General features: G+C 37.3%; 1 protein-coding gene across 13 annotated transcripts in view; it reads right to left on the reverse strand.

Moving 5' to 3' along the window:
* NFIA (nuclear factor I A) overlaps positions 1 to 15,380 on the reverse strand; it is a gene marked incomplete at its 3' end in the record, with an annotated part of 555,825 nt that overhangs the window by 243,794 nt on the left and 296,651 nt on the right. The window lies entirely within an intron of this gene.

The raw sequence follows: 15,380 nt of genomic DNA on the forward strand, positions 1-15,380 counted from the left end.
TCATTCGCTTTTCCTTGCCCTACTTTGTCTATTTATCCTACTTAAAGTGGGAATAGTCTAAGTCTGCTGTCTAGGACCCACAGTAAATAGAACAATAAGAAGGTTTCTTAACCAGACCATGAAATATTCAGAGAACCATTCTTTAGATCCTTTTCCACCTACAGACTCCTTCTGAGCTATGAATCTTTGATTGTAAGGAGCAGAGTAAGTAAATGTACATGTGAAATTGTACCATCCACAACTCTGTGGGAGATCTGAGTTCCTAGCCAGTACACAATGAAAATCTTCTGGGGTATTATAAATATGGGTTCCAAATCCTTATCTCTTCCTTGCATTCCAAATACTGCTATCAAATCAGCCAAATGAATTTAAGGTAGAACTATCATTGAAGTGGAAATTCAAAATTCATCAATTTGACTCAAAGCCAGCAATTTACTACTTCCCACTATTCAATTAACACACACACACACACACACACACACACACACACACACACTCTTTTTAGAGTTTTTAAACAGTGTGACATATAGGAAATGCCACTTTATATTTTACTACTACTATTGTTATTATTGTGCAGAGAAATTGATTTACATCACATTTATTCTACTTTAACTTAATTTCTGGAAAGCAACAAAACGAGCTGAAGATTAACATCAGCTGTTTCAGGCTTCAGATAACACTGTGGCAAGCTGGAAAATACAGATACTAGAATTTACACCCTTCAGTTGTAAGCCCATTAACTAGTCTGGAGAGCACATATGCATTCTGGATACAGCTACCCTTAAAAAAATAAAACATGCCAATAAAACAAAAAATACTGTGGTTTCCTATATATTAGCATGAACTCTTTGAAAGAAAATACAACTAGCCAGTAAAATCACCTATAAAATTTGTTCTACTTTTAAGAAATGTACTAAAATGTATCTTTAAGAACAAAACAGAAAAACGAGGGTAAACATATTCTCAATTCTAGATATTTTCCAAATTTATCTTAAAATAGCTTTTAACTGGTTCAAGTGAAGATTCCTATAACCCGAGTAAGGGCTCCACAGCCACAACCTTGGAGTTTACTAAATACTACTGAATACTACCTTGGGGATACAAAATTTTTGCCCTGCTAAATTCTCTATAAAGTTTACAGAGATTTATTATCCAAATCAAGTATTAGGTATTGACTTCCAACCCTAGGTTTTCAATAGCTAAAATACACCTATAATTTTCTCAAGAGATACCACTAAATTTCATTTAAAACCTACCTACAGCACCTCCACACAAAAGAACAACATGCCCCCAAAGCAAACTTCAATTTTCTTTATAAAATTAAAAAGTTATAAAAGTGTGAACTATAGAGTCTAACACATACTTTCCAATCAATAACTGTAATCCACATGTAGACAAATAAAGCAAAGTCTATCCAAAAAGATCAAGTCTCTCTATAATGTAGGGAGGAAGGTCCAAGATGATGGATTCGATAAAAGCTATGCCTGTTACCTCCCAGAATGACATGGAAATTACAACTAAATTATAGAACAATCAACCTCAAGAATCATCTGAAGACTAGCTGAACAGAACCCCTACAACTAAAGATATAAAAAAAAGGGCCACATTGAAACTGGTAGGAGGGACGGAGACGTAAAATGATTGACCGCAAACCCACAGACAGTGGTTGAACACCGGAAGGAACACCTCAGTGGTGGAGGTCCCCCATGAAGAAGGAGGGGTCCCAGCCCCACACTGGGCTCCCAAGCCCAGTGGTCCAGGGCAGGGAAGAGGAGTCCCCACAACATCCAACATCTGACAGTGAAAATCAGCAAGGACTCTGTCCATCTGTCCGGATGAGATGGAAGGCAGCTGGAAACCGAGATGTCCTTTTACAGGGCCTGCCACAGACTCAATCACTTTCAAACATTCACCTGGGCTCCAGTGGAGGGGCAACAACTCGAGGTGTGCCAGAGACATACAGGGAAAGACTAGGTTGTGTGGCTTCTGAGAGACAGCTGAAGGAACAGCTGCCATTGTCCCTGCATGAAGCCTGCCACACGGGTAGGCTATAGGAGAGTGCCATCTTTGCTACCCTGACCCCTCTCCCAAAGGGCCAAATCTGAGACCGCATTGGTTTGTTAAAATCCACGTGTGTGCACCACTTTGGTGAGGCCCTGAGCCCTGCCCCACCCAGCTAGAGCTGCATCACTGGGGGCACTCTCAGCTCCCGGGCAGCTAGCCACACCCCACAAGCTACAGAAGACTTTTACAGCAGCGGACAGTCTGCCACGGCCTGGGAAACTTTCAGTGGAGGGCAGCCAGCCACGATGTGTGCTGTAGCCTCTCCTGGCCAGTTCTCGGGCATCTGCGGGCCTCAGGCGAGTGGTGGCTGGAAGCGGTGTTCTTAGGGTCTTTTGGGAAGTGGTCACAGACCCAGCACTGGTGCATGACTGAATCTGCATTAACTTTGTAAAACCACCGGCCATGCCTTGTAACTCTCTGGGACCCCACTCTGTCCAGCTAGTGCTATATTGCCAGGGACACTCCAACACCGGACCAGTCACAGGCAAGACTGAAATTGGCCTGCACGGGAGCCCCTCCTAGGAGACACCAGAGACAACACACACAGAGGCCAGCTTTAGACACCACCAGAGTACTACCTGGTTAGCCCTGCAAGAAGTACACCCAAAGAATGGTCTCAGCAAGCACAAGAGCCTGCTGGGATGAATCCCCTCTGAGGGATCAGCCCCCACACAGCAGCTCACACATTGTGGGCATAGCTAATCCTCACAGTCAATCAGCCTGGGAGTCACCACAGACGCACCACAGATGATTGATTGCACCAAAAGCAATCAAGGCTCAACTACAACAGAATACACACAACACACACAAAGAAAACTCCTGGAACACACACACCGGTGATCAGGGAGACTGTGTCACTGAACCACAGGACACTACCTAAGGCCACCCAGCAAAGACTGAGAGACATAGGAGATCTACCTGATACACAGAAGCAAACACAGAGAAGCAGCCACAATGAGGAAACAAATAAACAAACAAAAAACATTTTCCAAATAAAAGAACAAGAGAAATCTCCAGAAAAAACAACAACAAAAAACTAAATAAATTGGAGGCAACCAACCTGCCAGAGACAGAGTTAAAGACACTAGTTATTAGAAGGCTTAAGGAACTTAGTGAGAACTTCAATAAAGAGACAGTAAGCATAAATAAGGACATAAAAACCATAAAAAAGAACTGGTCACAAATAAAGAATACAATGACCAAAATGAAGCATACACTAGAAGGAATCAACAACAGATTAGATGAAGTAGAGGATCAAATCAGCAATTTAGAAGACAAGGTAGCAGAATAAACCCAAGCAGAATAGCAAAAAGAAAAGAAAATCAAAAAATAAAAACAATAATTTAAAAGACCTCTGGGACAACACCAAGCATAACAATATTCATATTAAAGGGGATGAGAGAAAGCAAGGGATTGAGAGCCTATTTGAAGAAATAATGACTGAAAACTTCCCTAACGTTGTGAAAGAAACAGACATACAAGCCCAGGAAGCACAGTGTCCCAAGAAAGATAAATCTAAAGAGGCCCTCACCAAGACACATTATAATTAAAATGGCAAAGGTTAAACTCAAAGAGAGAATCCTAGAAACAGCAAAAGAAAGACAACTAGTTACATGCAAGGGAACTCCCATAAGATTATCAGCTGATTTCTCAACAAAAAATTTGCAAGCCAGAAGTGAGTGGCAGGAATTACTCAAAGTGATGGAAAACAAGGGCCTACAAGCAAGACTACTCTACCCAGACAGGCTATCATTTAAAATTGAAGAAAAGATAAAAAAGTTCCCAGACAAGAAAAAGCTAAAGGAATTCATTAACACCAAGCCAGTATTACAAGAAATGTTAAAAGAATTTCTTTAAGAAGAAGAAGGGGGAAAACAAGAAGAAGATAAAAGAAGATAAAAAATATGAATAATGAAATGGCAGTAAGTAGTTACCTATCAATAATCACTTTAAATGTAAATTGATTAAATGTTCCAATCAAAAGACATAGGGTAGCTGATGGATAAGAAAACAAGACCCACGCAGGAGATCCACCTCAGATTTAAAGACACACAGACTGAAAGTAAATAAATTGAAAAAGATATTTCACCCTAACACAAATGAAAAGAAAGTAGGTAGCAGTACTTATGTCAGACAAAATAGACTTTAAAATGAAGACTATAATAAGAGACAAAAAAGGACATTACATGATAATAAATGGATCAATTCAACAAGAAGACATTTATTTATGCACCCAACATAGAAACATCTAAATATATAAAACAAATACTGACCAACATAAAGGCAGAGATCAAAAGTAGACTATCATAGTAGGAAACTTTAACAACCCACTGACACCAATGGACAAATCTTCCAGCCAGAAAATCACCATGGAAACAGAAGCCTTAAATGACACACTGGACCAGATCGATTTAATTGATATTGTTAGAGCATTTTACCCCAAAGCAGCAAAATATGCATTCTTTTCAAGTACACATGGAACATTTTCCAAGACAAACCACATGTTAGTCCACAAAACAAGTCTCAATAAATTTAAGAAGACTGAAATCATGTCAAGTGTCTTTTTCTGACCACAATGCTATGAAACTAGAAATCAATTACAAGGAAAAACTGAAGAACACACAACCACCTGGAGGCAGAATACCATTCTACTAAATAATGAATGGGGCAAGAATGAGATCAAGGCAGAAATGAAAAGATACCTTCAGAAAAACGAAAATGAACACACCATGACCCATAATCTATGGGACACAGCAAAAGCAGTCCTAAGAGGGAAATTCATTGCAATGCAGGCCTATCTAAAGAAATGAGAAAAATCTCAAATAAACAGTCTAACTTTGCACATAAGAGAACTGGAAAAAGAAAACCAAACGAGGCACAAAGTGAGTACAAGGAAGGAAATAATAAAGATCAGAGTGGAAATAAATGAAACAGAGGCTAAAAACAATACAAAAGATCAATGAAGCCAACAGCTGGTTTTTAGAAAAGATAAACAAAATCGATAAACCTTTCACCAGACACATCAAGGGAAAAAAGAGAAGAGGACCCAAATAAATAAAATCAGAAATGAAAGAGAAGTGACATCTGACACCACAGAAATACAAAAAAATTTAAGAAAATACTATGAGCAACTATACACCAACAAAATGGGCAATCTGGAAGAAATGGATAAATTCCTAGCAGGATTTAATCTTCCAAGGCTGAATCAAGAAGAAATAGAAAATATGAACAGACAGATTATTACCAATGAAATCGAATCAGTAAACAACAAACTCCCAACAAACAAAAGTCCTGGACCAGATGTCCTCACAGGTGAATTTTACCAAACATTTCAAAAAGAATTAACACCTATTCTTCTCAAACTATTCAAAAAATTCAAGAGGAGGGAAGGCTCCCAAATTCATCTTATTAGTCCATGATTACCATGATTCCCAAACCAAAGACATTACAAAAATATGTATAAAATAAAATATATCAATATATCAATAAAAACTATATCAATAAAAATATAAAATATCAATAAAATGATAAAATATATCAATAAAATATATAAAATAAAATATATCAGCCTATATATCTATATCTATATCTATATCTATATCTATATCTATATCTATATAGAGATAGAGATAGAGAGAGAGAGAGAGAGAAAGAGAGAGAACACTCAATGGGGAAAAGCTAATAGGATTCTCTTTAAGATCAGAAACAAGAATAGATGTCCACTTTCATCATTTTTATTCAACACAGTACCGGAAGTCCTAGCTATAGCAATCAGACAAGAAAAAGAAATAAAAGGCATCCAAATGGGAAAGGAAGAAGTAAAGCTGTCATTATTTGCAGATAACATAATCCTATATACAGAGAACCCCAAAGATTCTACTGAAAAAAAATATTAGTACTGATAAATGAATTTACTAAAGTAGCAGGATACAAAATTATTATTCAGAAATCGGTTGCATTTTTTATACACCAATAACGAACTATCAGAAAGAGAAATTAAGGAAACAATACCATTTACAATTGCATCAAAAATAAAATACCTCAAATATATGGTGATGGAAGGAGAACTGATTCTAGGTGGTGAACACACAATGGGATTTATAGATGATGTAATACAGAATTGTACACCTGAAATCTATGTAATTTTACTAACAAATGTCACCCCAATAAATAAATAAATAATAAAATAAAATAAAATACCTAGGAATAAATTTAACCAAGGAAGTAAAAAAACCTGTACTCAGAAAATTTTAAGACATTGAAGAGAGAAATTAAAGAAGGTATAAATAAATGGAAACATTTATGTATCCATTATGCTCATGGATAAGAAGAATTAATATGGTTAAAATGTCCACAATACCCAAAGCAATCTACAGATTCAATGTAACACCTATCAAAATACCAATGGTGTTTTTCACAGAACTACAATAATCCTAAAATTTATATGGAACCATAAAAGACCCTGAATAGCCACGCCATCCTGAGAAAGAAAAACAAAGCTGGAGGTATCACACTATCTGACATCAAATTACACTACAAGGCCATAAAAATCAAAACAGCATGATATTGGCATAAAAACAGACACATAGGTCAATGGAACAGAATACAGAGACCAGGAATAAATCCATGCCTATGTGCTCATTTAATCTATGACAAAGGAAGCTAGAGTATACAGTAGGGTAAAGACAGTCTATTCAATAATTGGTGTTGGGAAAATTTGACAGATACATGCAAAAAAATAATACAGGATCATCTTTTTATGCCATATACAAGAACAAACTCAACATGATTAAAGACTTAAATGTAAGACCAAAAACCATAAAACCCCTAGAAGAAAATGTAGGAAGTAAACTCTCAGACATTACCTTTAGTAACATTTTTACTGATATATCTGTTTGGGCAAGGGAAACAAAAGAAAATATAAACAAATGAGACTACATCAAACTAAAAAGTTTTTGCACAGCAAAGAAAACCATCAATGAAACGAAGATTTCCTACTGAATGGAAGAAAATATTCTTGTGATACATCTGATAAGGGGTTAAGACCCAAAATTTATTTAAAAACTCATACAATTCAACACCAAAACAACAAACAATCCAATTAAAAAATGGACATAGGACCTGAACAGACATTTCTCTAAAGAGGACATACAGATGGCCAATAGACATTTGCAAAGAAGCTCAATGTCACTAATCATCAGAGAAATGCAAATAAAACCCACAATGAAATACCATCTCACACCTGTCAGAATGACCATCATCAATAAAAACAAACAACAAGTGTTGGCCAGGATGTGGAGAAAAGGGAAAACTTGTGCACTGTTGGTGGGATTGCAAATTGGTGCAGCCACTACGGAAAGCAGTATGGAGTTTCCTCAAAACATTAAAAATAAAACTACTTTATGGCCCAGAAATTTCACTCCTGGGTATTTATCCAAAGAAATCCAAAACACTAATTTGAAAAGATATATGTACCTCTGTTTACTGCAGCACTATTCATAATAGCCAAGATATGGAAACAATCTAAATGCCCATCAACAGACGATTGGATAAAGAAATTGTGGAACATATGAGTATATACGATTATTATTTTGCCATTAAAAAAGAATGAAATCTTACCGTCTGCAACAACATGGATGAATCTAGAGGGCATTATGCTAAGTGAAATAAGTCAGACAGAGACAAATACTATATGATCTCATATATATGTGGAATATAAAGAACAAAATAAACAAAACAGAAACAGATTCATAGATACAGAGAACAAATTGATGGTTGCCAGATGGGAGGGGGGCTTGGGAGAGTGGGCGAGAAAGGTGAAGGGATTGGGAAGTACATATTGGTAGTTACAAAACAGTCACAGGGATGTTAAATACAATATGGGGAGTATAGTCAACAATGTTGTAAAAACTATGTGTAGTGTCAGACTAGACTTATCGGGGGTATCACTTCATAAATCATATAAATGCCTAACCACTATGCTGCACACCTAAAACTAATATAAAATAATATTGAATGCCAACTATAATTTAAAAATATATATATAGTCACAAGATGTAAAGTACAGAATAGGGCATATAGTCAGTGGTATTGTAATAGTTATGTATGGTATCACACGGGTAGTAGACTTGTTGGGGTTATCACTTTATGAAGTGTATAAGTGTCTAATCACTATGTTGTTTTGTACGCCTGAAACTAATTTAAAAAAAATGAAGTCTCTGTTACCGAAATACTCAGTTACTTTGTAAGGAAAATCAGGCTCGTTAAAGACTGTTAAATATATTATTTTACTCTGCTTTATTTGTACATGGATTTTTTTCTGACAACATAACTAGGCTAATAAAAACTGAAATTGAATTTCTACTCTCTGAAATATTATTATAAAGAAGTAGCATTTAACAGATATTTCTTGTGATTGTATAAAATATCCACTGTTAATTAAATATAAATTTTCACTGAGTCTTTCACAGAATGGCAAATTACAGAACATTTACCAAAAATAAGCCTCACTTTTGAATAAGCTAAAACTGTCAAGGGATAAAAGAATTCATAAATCTAATGCAAAAGAAAAGTGTTTAAATACAGTACTATTGGGCCAAGTGTTGTGCTAAGCACTTTATGTCATTGATTTCACTGAGTTTCATAGCACACTTATAAGGTATATGCTATTATGCCATTTTAATAGATGGGGAGAAATGACGCTTAAATGTTTAAGGCAAGGTCACCTATCTAATATGGATTTGAACCCAGGTCTCTGGCTGACACTAAATTACATTGTTAATCAAATTATCAAAATAATTAATCATCAAATCAATCTTGTTAATCTTAACTACCACATTATACTAATGCTGTTCCTTTCTGCACAAGCACTTCCCCGATTTTAATTGAATTCATCAGACCAATCAGTTAATTGGGTCAGAAAGTTAATTCGACTTCAGATGTATATAGACAAAGCCCTCCGTAAAAACGTAAGCATAAGGAGACATACTCTTAAGAATCTGTACTAGAATTATAAGTACTATTAGTGTACAATGTTTGTTTTTTCGTATTTCCATGAAAGGCAATAACATTAAAGGCATAATGTTTAAAGGAAAAGTAGGCACGTTATAAAGGCATTAACCATCAGAATTTGTTTCAGGGATACAGCAGGTTTGCAGCTTGTCCAGTAAATATATCACCTTTTTGTATCTATCACCTTCGGTACAAGCAGATACGTGATCTTTCTTTTTTTTTTTTTATCACATGAGTATAGAAAACATTTGCAGAACAATATTGAAAAGCTCCTACTGCACCTTTTGTCAGTGGAAAATTATTCATTTGACCACATATCAGAACCCTAGAACACTTATTTCTGTTACACCTAATTCATAAGCTACTTTATCTTTCTTAAGATGTGGAGAGGAAAGGATCATGGAGGAGACAGAATGCCAGACAGAGGAAGTTCCAGTTATCACCAGAAGTAACCTTACTGAAGAGACTGCTATAAGTGGAAAACTTGGAAATGAAAAAGACCCTTCTTATAGCACTCAGTGATCAAAAGAGAAATACTGGAAGTCACAGAAAAGCTTTTCTTATGCTTTCCTGCTCAATTTTATACTCAATTATTCTGAATAGCAGAGATTAACATTTTCATAAGCACATGAACATTTTATAAATTGGTCCAAACTAAACACATGGTCACCTGCCAACTTTGTTTGGTTTTGGAGGCACACTCAATGATAACAGCCATGTTTTTTCCCCATATCAGAGGATCCTGACAGTGCTTTCCAGTGTTGAACTCTATACTAAGCTAATCTGCAAAAAGCATTTAACAGATGATTTTAAGAATCGGAGTATAAAACTTTTCAAGCATGAGAAATGGAAATGTTCAAATTTTGAATCCTGGTGAGGGCCAGGTATGCAGCCAAAGGCCAGGATGCCTGATGAAAAGGACCTACACTTCCTTGGAATACCAAATGAGACATGTTGCCATGGATGATGGAATTTCCTCTTTAGATCAGAAATACTTCCAAAACTACCTCCCACTTGGTGCTTCAGCACTTCCAGTAAATGAAGTCAAAAGTGAAAATATACACAAATCCCTCCTTATTTTGACATTTCAAACCTCAATAAAGACTCAGTTCCACATGGTGGCCTAAAATTAGACAAACTTTAGTAGACTAAAGAAAGAGAAGGAAGCTTTTTTGTTGGGTTATTTTTAATATACTTCAAAGCTTGTTCAGTGCTTTTTGTAAATTTTGAGACACAGTTTAGAAAGAGGAAACAGGTCCCTGCAGGGGACAAACTAAATTCCAAACTCAGGTGCTAAAAAGTATTATAATAACTTAACATCCAAAAGAAAATTAACAGCTTTCTAAAGATTTACCAATATTTGTGAACCAACGTAGACCTTAGTTCTGACCAGTGCAATCACCCCCATTCCGTGTGATGGAAGAGAGAGAGGGAGAGAGGGAGGGGAAAGGAGCACAGGGGAGGGAATGAGAGGGGGAGAAATAGTTTGATTTGAAAGTTATGAGGTAGAGAAGGCATCAGAATCCAGGAAGATGCACATCACAACGCCCTCATAAAGTTTTTCAAAACAGCGCTCCTGTGTACACACCAGAAGCTGATGGAATGAAAACCTTCAGCACTAGCTCCTGCCTAATTGAATTGGTGCATGTAATAGGAGGAAGCTGTTTCTCAGAACCGAAATAAGTGGTGCTGGGAAAAGGAGGAGGCCAACAAGTCAGGCTAGAGACAAACAGAATTGGTAGAATAGGCACCCAGATTCTCTGGAAAGCAAATCCTGTTTAGGCCTTATCCATCCAGGTCACGGTGAAGCCCGTATCATAGCAACTTGCGATTTTAAATACCACCATTCATTTGGTCATTAGTTTCTCTTGGTTCTTTTCACTTACCAGTATTTTTGATAGCCAAATCCTTAAATGAAAGCAGAGACTATGAGAATGTTGTCAAATTTCAATAATGCTAAAGTGGGGAAGAAATCTCCAATCTCCTAATGTTTTGGTCAAACATTCTTTCTGGAGTTACCCAGTAACAGATTAATGTAGCTAAGCATTTGTAACATTGAGCAGAAGTACTAAGAAAACATGCCTGAAATTTATAAGTAGGCCTCACTGCTAGTTAAAAAAAAAAAAAAAAAAGCACCACCACTTTCAGCATTTTCACTGCCATGTTTCTTTCTTTCTTTATCTTTAATTTATTGTAGTGTCAAAACCCATGTCTGGTCTTGGAAAAAAATTGGCACAAAGTTGGCTTTTTATAGTACCAGACCATTATAACTACAAAACCTCAATTGAAAAACTGCCAGGAGAGTTTGGTGCTCAGTACCAAAAATGATAAAAAGCCTATAGTGGACAACAGAAGAAAAGGGGTTACTCTCTTGCAAGAAACTGAAGTCATATAACTAAAATCCTTGATGCTAGGGCAACCAAATGTAGTCTATATTTTAAATATATTACCCAACTCCTATTCCCTGGGATTTCACACATTCTAATTCTAAACTTTGTTAACTCTAAAGATCAAAAAATGTTTTCATTGTTTATTTCAGTGGATGCCACAATTCAGGTCCAATAGTTACATTAAAAGGTGTATAAATGATAAAATGTGCAACAAAGTCTGAGACAAATTAGCTACCACTCTGCCCTACTTGTGTGTGTTTAAATGTACATCATTCTTGTGACGTAACCATAAAAATGGCATAAGGTTTGTGTCTCTGTTTTACATGCACAAGGCTGGAAGCCATTATTTGGAACTTTAATTCCCAGTTCTGACAGCAACCCTACTCAGAAAAATGACCTGGCCTCCAGGAGTGATTCCACATTCCAACCCATGCCTAGCCCAATAATGGCAGCACAAAAATAATAAATATCTGGCAAATGAAGGAATTCACCAAACTCATGATGCTGGGGAATTAATTAGTCCAAAGTACCATGAAAACGAAACTGAGGGGAGAGACTGTCTTGGGGAGATTGAGACAGTGGCCTCTGGAGACACCTGACTGGTGCCAATTTCCTGGTCGGTAAAACGAGAGGGTATTGTGAGGATTAAATAAGATAATTGAGATAGAAGTTTAAAACACTGCCTGCCTGCCACACAGGAGCATTCAGTAAATGCTCTCAATATTATTAAAATTCAGTGACATTATCAGAAACAGCAGTATGTGAGATTTTCCTTTATCCTGTAACTGTAAATGTGAACGAGAGTTTCCCCAACCCCAGATGTGATCCATACACAACCAATCCAGCATTTAATGAGTGCCTATGATTCAACTCCTAGGCTCCTGATGGCCAGCGTCTTATATGTAAGACGAGGAAGTCTTTTTAATATAGGCAAATCGATTCTGCATTAACAAAACATTCACAGAGAACGTACTGATTTAGATATATTTATCTGAAAACTGGGGTAGTGACCTCAGGCCCATCCTTGACCCACACTTTTAGAACCTTCTCTCCATGCCTGTATTCCAGGTTCTGAAGCCATATGCTCTCCAGGCAAAAAGCAGGAAAAAAGCAGAAGCCCAAGAGCCTTTGGCAGATGATCGGGCCCAAAGCCAAACCCCGCACACCTAAGGTTCAGGACGCCTGGCCTTGTGAGCCCTGGCTTCCAAATCCACCTTTTCTTCATCTTGCTGACTCTTGACCTTTCTCTTGTCGCCAGAAGACCACCCACTTCCTTGAGGGGTTACCCTGTATACACCTCCTGATTCTAGAACTTTAAATTGATCACATAATCTGTTGTGCTCCATACTAGCCTGATTGCCTGACCAGCAGGGTTGTCCCCAAATTTTTGAAAGGCATTGAATTGGTCATTTTTACATATATCATGTCATCTTCACAATGAGATTGTTAGGAGCCTGTTATGTAGACACTACTATCCTTATTTACAGACCAGGAAATATTTACTGTATCTAAACAAAATAATTTGCCCCTGGATGGAGCCAGACATACAGAGCTTTGAATGCCAGCTCAGGTACCAATTACTATAACCTTAAATAATTTATTTAACTTGGAAAAAATACAAATTAATTATGTCCTGATATAACAACAGTTAATGGTAAAATAATGACTAAAGCTAGCCCTAAATGTGAAAGAATGAAACTTTCAGGAACCCTGAATGAACAGAACAGATTTTTCTCCACCATAAATGCCCCAGAAGATTAATTATAAAGCTCACCTAAATAACAACAGCAACAGCACAAAGTTAAATAATTTGCCTGTAATCAGTTGCCAAGAGGTAAGGCCAGAATTTGAACCCACATTATTATCCTGTTTTAAAACCCAAGAATAAATGAGTAAATGCACAATTTATGTGGGAAAATGAATTTTTCAAGCTAAAATTAAAAAAAAAAAAAAGAAAGAAATCTCTAGTTTTTTGTTCTTAGTTCCCAGTATGTATCTTGCTCTGCAGCATACCACACAATAGACACTTTTGTTCAGCTCAGCAGGGCTATTTATATGTTGTAACTCTCAGTGTTTTGGGGGACTGTGTTCTTCCTTCTCTGAAATCTAAAGATGGTCCTGTAAGAAAACTTCAAGGATAAACTGTTTCAGTTAAACAACTAGTCACACCAGGGCCACAACCTCTGGGAACACAGAGCCCACCTCCACCAGGAAAACAAGGTAAGAGAGGCTGCTTATCATCCTCCTTGCAAGATTTCCCTGTGACAATGAAATAGAGAGGGCATAGTCCACTTTAACAGAAACCCACTTTGACAAAAGGAAAATGAAAATTAGGCTATGATGAGGCTTGCTCTGGTTTTTAGCAGGCACAGAACACTAGCTCGCTGAAACGGGCATCTGTACACTTCAGAAGTCTTGAAAGAAGGGAAACATTAGATGCCCTTTTAAAAATGTGCACCAGATGAACAAGAAACAGAGGCAAGTTGTGGGCATGCAATACTTCCTTACTCCTGGAGATAAGGAAAGTCACAGAGGATCGGCTAGTCTGTGGTACCAAGTCTGTGAGGGGAAGGAACAGATCTTTCTGAGACTGTTCTCTGACACTGCTGAGGGAGTGGGTGGCAATATTGAGTCTAAACGGAGCGCGTCTCCATACCATCACACAGCTCCTTACACTTCCCCAGGAAAACAAACTGCCTCACAGATGCATCGATTCCTGAGTTGAAATATAAAACGGGAAGAGTAATTTTTAAATTATGAAGGCAGTTACGGCAGTTGGAGCAGCAGCTGAGGGATGATGCTAGCATGCCACTTCCACTCTGGGAACTTGCTCTCTTTGGAGGTGGAGACCCCAGGGTGGAGGCGACGGTGAGAAGAAGGGCTCTGGTGGATCACAAGGGATCAGAGCTCTCATTTCAGTATGGCTAAATAATAACAACAATACTAGTTATGGTGAACATGTGCCTAAATGCTTACCATATGCCAACCAATATGCTAAGCACTTTACTTGAATTACCTCATTTAATTCTCATAATACCCCTATAAGATAGGTGGGTACTATTCCAGTTGACTTTTTACCAGTAAGGCAACAAGGGCTAACAGGGTGAAACTGGCTCTGTACAGAATCCTTTCAGGGTTTCCACACATTATGAAAGCACCATCGGAATGCCAAAGTGACGACGCAGGGGCAGCACTTATGTTCAAACAGCAAAAAACATATGAGATCCCAGGACTGACATTTAATAGCAGTGTGACCTTGGGCATGCCACCTAACGTCTCTGACTCAATTTCCTTCTCTGTAAAATGGGGGTGAGGGTAATAGTGCTGCTTCACAGGGTTGCTGAGGATTAAATGAGATAACGTATGTAAAACACTCAGATCTTGTGTATTAGTAAAAGAATTACATAGGTATTAGTTGCTGCTATTTTATTATTATCTCTGAGGAACACATTTTACCTAAACGGCAATGTCATCTGGTTCAAGTGCTACTTCCTCTAAGGCACCTTTGCTGTCGGCGGAGAGGTAGTTGCTCTCCCTTCTGTGTTCTTCAGTGCTCTGTTCACAGACTGTTAGAGCTCTTGGCAGAATATATTGTAGGCCGTTCACCTACAATAGGTAATTTATTTATATATATATATATATATGTATGTATATACATATATATTTATATTGTATATATATACAATATATATTTATATTGTCTCTTCCACTGACTGAACTATTTAATGGAGACGACTGTTTCTTACCACAGTTGCACTCCCACTCCCAGGACTGAGCCAACTACAGAGTTACTAATTAACAGAAGCAGCAGCAACATTAGTAAGAGTTAACATGTTTGTGATGAGCTTTACATATGATATCACATTTAATCTTCACAATAACCCTATAATGTAGAAACTATTTTGAATCCTATTT

Source organism: Rhinolophus hipposideros, assembly GCF_964194185.1.
Source record: "Rhinolophus hipposideros genome assembly, chromosome: 8".
Lineage (NCBI taxonomy): Eukaryota > Metazoa > Chordata > Mammalia > Chiroptera > Rhinolophidae > Rhinolophus > Rhinolophus hipposideros.